The following is a 9219-nucleotide window of genomic DNA, read 5'->3' on the forward strand; positions in this document are numbered from 1 at the left end:
TCTTTTAAGCTGCAGACCCCTGCCAAGGTCCATCCCTGAGTTTATCCCTCAGAGATACAAGCGTTTTACGGCATGGATTTAGAGTTGGACTGATTTATATGGCAGACAAAAGTGCTTGTCTTGATGGAAAAGGCCACTTGGAGGCATGGTGGAAAACAGAGCGTCCACGCTGGCTTTAAAAGATGTCAATAAAAATTCAGTGTTTTCCTTTGATTGAACAGGTCAGCATATTGTCAGGAGCTAAAATGGGTCAGCTGAGTTTAGATTTTGCGGCTGATTCCCACCTGCCAAGAGTAATAAAATGTTTTCATTACACCACTCCCTAGTGGACATGAAATTTCTCAAATTTAGGTCAGCTTGAGTCAATTCTAATGTAGTTCTAAAGGGCTTTTTTTTTAAACAAAATAAATTAATTAAAGTGTTCTACAAACTCACATGCCAGTTCATTTGGTGCAGCGAGATAAAAGAACCACAAATCCCTTCATGAGTAATATTCATTTTTTTTTACTGACTCCGTTTGAGAGGTTTAGTCATTATTTAAGGCTATAATTTGCGGTGCTGCTGAAATACTCTTCCTTATCCGAATATGTTGGATGGACAAAATATTAGAATTATATTATTAAAGTATTATCTTGCATTAGATTATCTAGGTCCAGCTAATAAATTGGAAAGCGAGTGTACAACATTATTGACAGAAATGGAAACAGACAGACTGAGCAGCCTGGAAGCTTCAACAATCGGGCCTCTGTGGACCCAATACAGTCTCCATCTCCACCGAGACATAATCATGTAATTGAATCTCCACTTGTCTAACCTGAAAACTAATTCATTTACATGTTTCCCCAATGTTTCCCATCCAGGGGGTATTCCTGCAGCTACCTCACATGGTTCTGCTCAGGTCGGTGTCATTAGGCTGTTTTTTATTCCAAAAAAAAAAATCCTCAGTGAGTTGAGCAACAGGAAACACTGATAAACATATTTTTCAGTTTAGATATTCAGATAAAGATAGACTGAATCTTTTTCCCAGATTTTTGCTACTGTTGATGTCATCATCCCAAAAACCAGCTTCACTTCCTTTAACAGGCTGTGGTCTAAAGATGTACGCATGTTTTTGGTCTGAATGCGATTCAGTATGAAATGAAGAGATGACCTGGAGGCCTGCGTCTCACTCTCTCTGCCTGAGCTCCTCTTTGAAAGGTTGCCATCCTCCCCGGCTCCTTGATTGCTTCAGCACATGTCTGGAGGAGTGTGTTTTCCTATGCCTCCCTGTGCTGTTATGAGTCCACCACCCTTTAAAATGAGGACGAAGAGCTCTGGATGTTGATGTAATTTGACAGGCAGCAACAGCACTACAAACCCAAGGTCAAGCAAAAGTATGTTTTTGTGGATTTGGTGGGCTCATAATTTACACTTTGAGGATGATTTGACCTGCTTCTCAACTAGGAACATTCTTACTGCCAAGATGTGAGTCAGATTTAGTTGTAAAGTCTTAAATCACAGTTATGGTTTCATATTTTAATTATGAATTAAACACTACTGTGGATAAACACTTGAATCAACAGAGAGCCAACTCGGTCACAGAGCTCCATTGGGCCCTCACGACCAGTGGAAAGTAAAGGACTAAGCCAGCCAGCGTCTGCTAATCTGCCTTTCCCATTTGCATCCTTTTTGCTGTGGGAACAACTAGAACTGCAGACAGGAGGGAGGGTTTCGGTCCATGTGGACCACCATGGTCCACTCCAAACCAGGAGTGGTCCTCTGGAGACACAACCTCTAGGGTCATGTTTTTAAAGTTGTTGCGCTTGCCGTTGCATGGAGTATAAACTAACATGGAACTAGTTCTTGTAGAGAGTTGGATTCAGTGCTGCCACATTATGATACATGATGTATATAGGTGGAAAGTGAGCCACAAATTACTGAATTCACCAGGGATTTGTGTTCACATCAATTCTGATCAGAGCCAGGGATGATAAATACTCAAGTGTGGGGTCATTCCAGTGAATGCTATTCCCATTGCAGACAAAAGCCAGATGTTTGCGAGTGTTTGAGGCCGTCATCTTTTGGCCATCAGAAAAAAAAAAAACAGTGAAAGATAAATGTCAGAGTAGATCGAAAGAAAAAGTTGTTTCACGTTAATTCTCAGAATACTGAAAGGTATAATATTCTTTACCTTAAATCTATAATGTGTGCTTGTTTATGGAGATAAGAGCGTGATAATTTCTTTCAAATAATTTTCATATATTTTGGGTCCAATTATTGTCGATATAGGTGCAAAACTACAATCATCGACTGAATGCGCCACAAACTGATCTTTACTGCAGTAAAGCTGTTTGGACTGAGCCTACCATGCATACGCATCCTTCCAGCTGTTATTTCACAACTGTTCGGGTCGTTCATCTGTTCAAGTTGCCTGTTCTTTCACAGAAGAGCTGAGTCAATATTAGTGAAGCTGTAACTCACTGCTACTCTGAATGGTTGGATAACGCTGTGGTGACAGCAGCCTTTAGTCAAATGAGATGTGTGAACACACTCTTCAAAATCCCTCACGTGCACTTAAATGCACATGCTTTAGTGCACACAATAACAAAAAGGAAACGCTGAGCCAGAAAGGAACTGAGATGAAGCATTCATCCCCAGAATCCAAATGATCCAGAGATTCATTATGATGGTATCCATTACAGCTGGTAATGTGATCATTGCTTTGTCTATTGGTAGGATAACTCAAAACGTTGGGGAGGGAATTTGATTAAATTCGGTAGATTAAACCAAGGTTTAGGAACACATATGAGATTTTGTAAATGATCCAGAAGAGGATCTGGTTCTGATTATGTCATATTGCCTTGGTGTAGGTATGCGTACTTCAAGTACCCTTTAGTTACCTCCACCAACGAGGTTATGTTTTCAGTTTTGGTTCTGTTTGTCTGGTTTCTCAGCAGGATTATGCAAAAAATTCTGAAGCCTATTTTCACCAAACTTGAAGGAGTGGTGTAGAATGGGCCTTTTAATTTGGGGAATTTGTCCTCATGCCCCCTGCTAGCTGAGGGAGATAATAGGTCCATCTCAGATTTGCTCATAAACACTTTGAGAACTTGGATACAGGTTACTGTGATGACTGCAAGCTACTTTGGTGAGCAACTGGACTCTAAATAATCAGATCTTTTCAAAATTTCACGTGTTGGATGAGATTCCCAGCCTGTTGAGTCGTTGTTAAGTCATGGTCATACTGTAGCACCACTCAGTGGTTACAGGAAGTAAGCCTGTGGAACAAACACAACTTGATTTATATCAAAATTACTATAATGTCTTCACATGTCAGTCTCATTTCCCATAGTTCCATGTTTTGACAAGGTTGTTCCTTAAATCTGTTATTTTGTGACAGAGGTGTTCCCATTCATTGATGGTCATAACCATTTCAAAGGATTTTCACCCTGACAGATGTTTGATTTTCCATGTTCATACCAGACATTCTACAAAATTACTCACATTTTTTCATGTACAGCTCTCAGCAACTTATTCATTTTGATCATTGGCTGAATTTTTAAGCTTGCTGATGGTTCTGGTGTGTATTATTCACTGTGAAATGGTACTTCAGTAGTTAGCACAGTCCAAAGACAAGTCAGTGTACACACAAAAGGGAGAGGGTAGACAAACTGATGACTCCAAATTGCCTGTAGCAGTGAAGGGAGTGTGAAAGCTGTGTCAGCCTCATAATAGACTGTCTAGGGGTGTAACTGTCATCCAGTGTGGGCTGGGATGGCGCCTTCTGCGACCCTGAACATGATAAGTGGGCATAGAAAATGGATGGACTCCGTTTCTGTCAGTTAAGTTGTCAGTAACGCACCGATCAAACCCACTTCACCATACATTCTTCAAAAGGTATCTGGTGTCATACACGGCCCATTTGGGATCTAAGAACCCTAAAACAAATGTAAAGGATTTCCTCCTCCTCACAGTATTTGACATCAGTGTTGGTGTGAACGGCACTTTGTCTCTGCTGTCCCACAGGGGCTCATTTTGTCTGTGCTGACAGACAGCTCTTGTAACCCAATCTTCAGATACTGAGTGAACAGCCGACCCCGAGACATTACTTGGTGCTGGAGTATTACACACACACACACGCACGCACGCATGCACACACGCACACACACACACACACAACTTTTCCATGTGTGATTCATTAAAAAAAACAATGTTGATTTATTTCAAACTGCTTAAGGCTTAAGGATATCTCACAGGGGTATCTTTACTCTGATGGATGGACAGAAAGACATGGGACCACCCCCCTCAAACAGGGGACTGCGCCTTTGTGTGCTTTTAATGTCTTTCCTCTACCTCATTACCTGGTTGGAGTCAATGGACTTTAGAATGCGTTTGTCTCTTTTGGGGTATTTATGACTTACATTCATTTCCTGGATACTTATTCTCACCACAACTTGCCTCACTCCAACTTCAACCTTAGCCATGAACCCAAAAATCAGCATTTTACCAACTAAGGATGTGAAATTAGTCCCCAGTTGCACATTTGCCATCCAAAATGAACTGGTTGAATGTCTAGTTTGGTCCCCAGGTTTAATTCCTGGAGATGGTTAACCCTGCAAGTCAGCTTGATTCTAACAGGCTTCCCAACAAGACCAAACCAATGGATCAGGTTAAGATTATTCACTTACCAAAACCTAACATGGGTCTTATCTTACCTTACCTTAACAGCCGTTTTCCCCCTAAAACGTATTGCCTTTTACTACTGTATGTGCAGAACCGCCCCATAATTCCACTTCAGTGGTGTCCAAAGTGTCTCATCTCTTCCATTCCCAGTTGCAGAGGCTGCCATGCAAGGATGATTTTTGGAGGGGCTTAGAATCCAACCAGTAACCCTCCTCCACAGATAGCCACCTTTACCAACGAAAGAGTAAAACATTACACATTACATCGCCAGAAATCTAAGCTTCCTATGATTCAGTCGAGGTAATCTATTTCATGATAAAATCACAACATCCCTCACTGTAAACACATCTGTCAGACACCCAACATCCGTCATCACATTGATTTCCCAAGCTATTATTTCCTGTTGTAACCATCTTTAGGCATCTACTTGTAAAATAATAGTCTGGCGGAAATAAGCACCTACTATTAAAGTGTGTTTTATTACTTACAGTAATTCCCACGTACAGTAATTCAGACTGACTGAGATGAAAACCATGCATGGACTGCAACTGATTCAAGAGCAATATTCCATTTGCATATGCCTCAGGTAGATGTTCTAGGACTAATTTTAATGGTATTTTTAGTAATAGTAGTAAGGGGTTAAGCTCCCACCTGGGTAGAATTGCACACCAGCTGGAGTCACCGTCAAGCCCCAGCGCTCAGCTGATGATGTCTGATTAAAGCAAGTGAAACCCAAACCGTGCAAGGTGTGTGGTGACTTTCAATCACTGGGACTCAAACACAAACAGAAGGTCAGTTAGTTGCCTAAAAGAAGGAACAGACATGTACTTTAAATCATCCCATCAAAACAAGGTAGCATCTTCGACTTTGTGACCTTTGTGATGCCCAATTTACCAGTCAGAGTGGAGTACAAGATGAAGCTTAATGCATGGAAACATCTGGAAAACCTTAACCTTGGACTAAATGAATGGGTGGAAATAGATGCTTGGTTTTCTCTAGTCATTTTGTCATCCTGTGACACTCCGAAAACATGATGCGGCTGATTCCAGACGGAGCCATAAGAACATTTTTTTGTGCACTGACGTCAAGTTCACAACACATCGTCTCCCAACACTATTTATCAAAGAAGGATGCAACATTCCTGAACCTTCCTTTACTGTGTGTTTACTATGAGTGGTTTCTGTGCGTCAGGATGTGTGACATGCCAGACATTCAGTTCCCTGTGTGTAATTACTAATTCATGTTTTCACAAGCGTCTTTTTTTTTTTAGCACAAAGCTTCCGCATGGGTGTGAAAATTACCTGATGATTGTCTTGCTATTCTTAAACCTTGAGAGCCAAATACCTTTGAGTGTAGATAAGTCCAGAGACACCCTGTTGAGTCAGTAAAACAGACTGATGGTCAGAGTGATTTCTCTGGATAATTAACTTTAAAGGGAAGACAAGTGGCTCACTATAATTCCAATAACAACAAAAATTAGACTCCAAAAACTGTTTCATCTATTTCTTTAGAGGATGAAATCATATTTCATCACAATTCACACTAAATCATTACAGTCAGAACTATGTAATGCTTAGTGTGACACCTGTTGACCAAAACTTGAACAGCAAGGACATAATTTTTAGGTCCCATTTACATCTTGAAAGCCTTAGTGTTGTTAGATAGGGAACTATTACTACTACTACTACCACTGCTACCACTACTACTCCTACTTCTCCTACTCCAATTACTACTACTCCAACTACAACAACTACTACTACTACTACTACTACTACTACCTGTCCTATGATTCCACTTCATTCTCATTGTCATCTATGGGGAAAAAATGTGTTATTCCACTGAAAAATCTTCATTATTATGTCAACAAAACAAAACAACTACTAAACCAAGTACAACCAGTGACAAATATTTTTGTTATTAAGTATACAGTATAAATGCTTGTGTTTATGTGATATGTTTGCCGTGTTTGTTTTGTCATTTTGTAAAAGCCACGTTTTTCTTGTGTATATGAATCAGCACATACCTATGGATAAATTTCATCTATCCAGCCAGTCATTTTCTACCACTTATACTGTTAAAGGTCACGGGGGGGGCTGGAGTCTATCCCAGCAGCCAGCCTCCGGGTGAGAGGCGGGGTTCACCCTGGATGGGTTACCAGTCCATCGCAGGGCCAACAACACTGATAGAACACTGAAAGACAACCATTGGCTCACACAGCCACGCCTACGGTCAATTTAGAGTATCAGTAACCCACAGACCTTGTTGTGAGCAATTTCATCTCTTTTTTCCCACCAAAGTACAACGCAAACAATCTCACATCTCCAAAATTCAGCCATTCAAATTAAAATAATCCATAGATGGATGAAGAGGGGTGAACTTTCCCTTTAAACATAGAAATATCTCTTGAACATTGCTGACACTTAGTGGACATTATGGAGCAGTGCAGTTGTTTTATGAAGAACCTTTTCCTTGCTGCTGTAACATGCAAATTTGCTTAATTGTTTGGTTTTAATATAATTTGCAATCCATGGGTGGAAATATTTCAGGAAATTCTCCAGCAAATCTTATAACATTTAGACTGCATCTGTTTTATGCATGGTACATAGTGCGATCCAGACTTTATAATGTTTCCTGCTGCTCTCCTGATAAAGATACAGTACAATATCTATCAAACATAAGAGTTACACGGGACTGTGTTGTTGACTACATGAGGTGAATTTCTGCTCTTGTCATTTAAATCCAATAATTGCTCCCCCTGATGAGTCATGATGAGTCATGATGTGGTGAAGATGAAACATGCCTTTTCATGCTCTACAAAAATGGGACATGGATTGCAGGAATGGGAGTGTAATTGTACCTTTCTTTCTGTTTAGGGTTCACAAATATGTAGGCAGGATATCAAATAGAGAATATAAAGATAAAATGTGTTTGGGAATAGCCTTGAAAAAAATATAATTTTCGGTGAAAATCATCATCCATGAATGTCTGCGTTCACCCATTTGACCCAACGTGATTTTTTTAAAATGATGTCACATTCTCATGTTGATCTACAGTGACCCCTGCTGGTCAAACCTAATCAGAAGCAGTTAGATAGATAGATAGATAGATAGATAGATAGATAGATAGATAGATGATAGATAGATAGATACATAGATAGATAGATAATTTTATTCATCTCAAAGGGAAATTATGTTGTTGTAGCAGAATACAATAAAAAATTCATTGGAGTAAAATAAATATGGAATAAAATACTAATGTACAAGAAGAGTAGAAACAAAAATAAGACGAGGACAAAAGCAATAAAACCCCCAAGATAAATAAAAGATAACTAAGTAGTAAGGTAAGGTGCAGTGGCAAAATGATAGTGATATTAAGGTATACTGGTATAAAGTATAATAATAGTAGTACAGTATATATGGTATATCCATCCATCCATCCATCTTCTTCCACTTAATCCTGTTAAGGGTCATGAGGGGGGGGGCTGGAGCCTGTCCCAGTGGCTTTCCACCGAGAGGCGGGATTCACTCTGGACGGGTTGCCAGGACCAACACATAGAGACAGACAACCATTCACACTCACAGTCACACCTACGGTCAATTTAGAGTATCAATCAGCCTCGTCCCCAATTGCATGTCATGCGACAGTGCTAACCACTGTACCACCATGCCGTCCTATATGGCATATAATATAGTATAATTATATGTATAAATATTGATATATAAGATATGCACACAGATATGGAATATAGCATAGGCATATACATAAATACTTGACTGTAGATACATACAATATGTAATATGGGTACAATAGGTAATATGGATAAATGCAGCAATTAAATGTGCCAGTTTCAACATTGGCAATTACATTGGTAATCAGAAAATGGTCTTTGGAAATTTTTTGGTACACAAAATAACTGTATACATAATTTCTCAAATTAATTTTAAAAGTAAGACTTGTAATATTAGCAAATAATAAGAATCAGCCATGTGTGAACAAGAATCACTGTTTTTAGTCAAACTAAAATTGTTCTTGCTTTCCTGTGGTTTTTCATCAATGTCTTATTTGTTGTTGAGAAGAAGCAGTTGTGTATTGCAATCACAAGGACTGTTTCATCAGATTTACTTTAGCCTCCTGTGATGCGCTTACAGACAAGACACCTTGTCTCCTAAACGTTCTACTTTTGTCTTAAAAGTTATTGACACGGACCATAATCAAGATTGAGTAGAATGACCTCATTGAACCCATTCAGAAAGTCACAGAGAGAAACGACTAAAGAGAAAGGCAGAATGTTGTGTACAAATGTTTTACGCCAGAGGGTGTTTCGTGCATCCAGAGAACAAGCTCTCTGAAGCCAGATGTAACTGTAAACGTGACGGACTGCATGGATTACATTACCGTAAGTATCCTAAAATCTTCTTTTTGAACGTGTTCCATCCATCCATTTATATTATTTCTATATGGCAAATCCGATACCTTTGTCTTCTAGCATCTTTATCTGGTCCATCATTTACAGTTTTTAAATGACAGGGCAACAGGAGAGTCTTAAGTTGCCTTGTT

General features: G+C 39.5%; 1 protein-coding gene across 1 annotated transcript in view; it reads right to left on the reverse strand.

The window, feature by feature from the left end:
* Nucleotides 1–9219, reverse strand: part of pdlim4 (PDZ and LIM domain 4) — a 64862-nt gene that overhangs the window by 54353 nt on the left and 1290 nt on the right. The gene's annotated exons all lie outside the window — the stretch shown is intronic.

This window comes from Aulostomus chinensis, chromosome 15 (assembly GCF_037954235.1).
Source record: "Aulostomus chinensis isolate RoL2024-O1b breed Wild chromosome 15, RoL_Achi_v1.0, whole genome shotgun sequence".
NCBI lineage: Eukaryota > Metazoa > Chordata > Actinopteri > Syngnathiformes > Aulostomidae > Aulostomus > Aulostomus chinensis.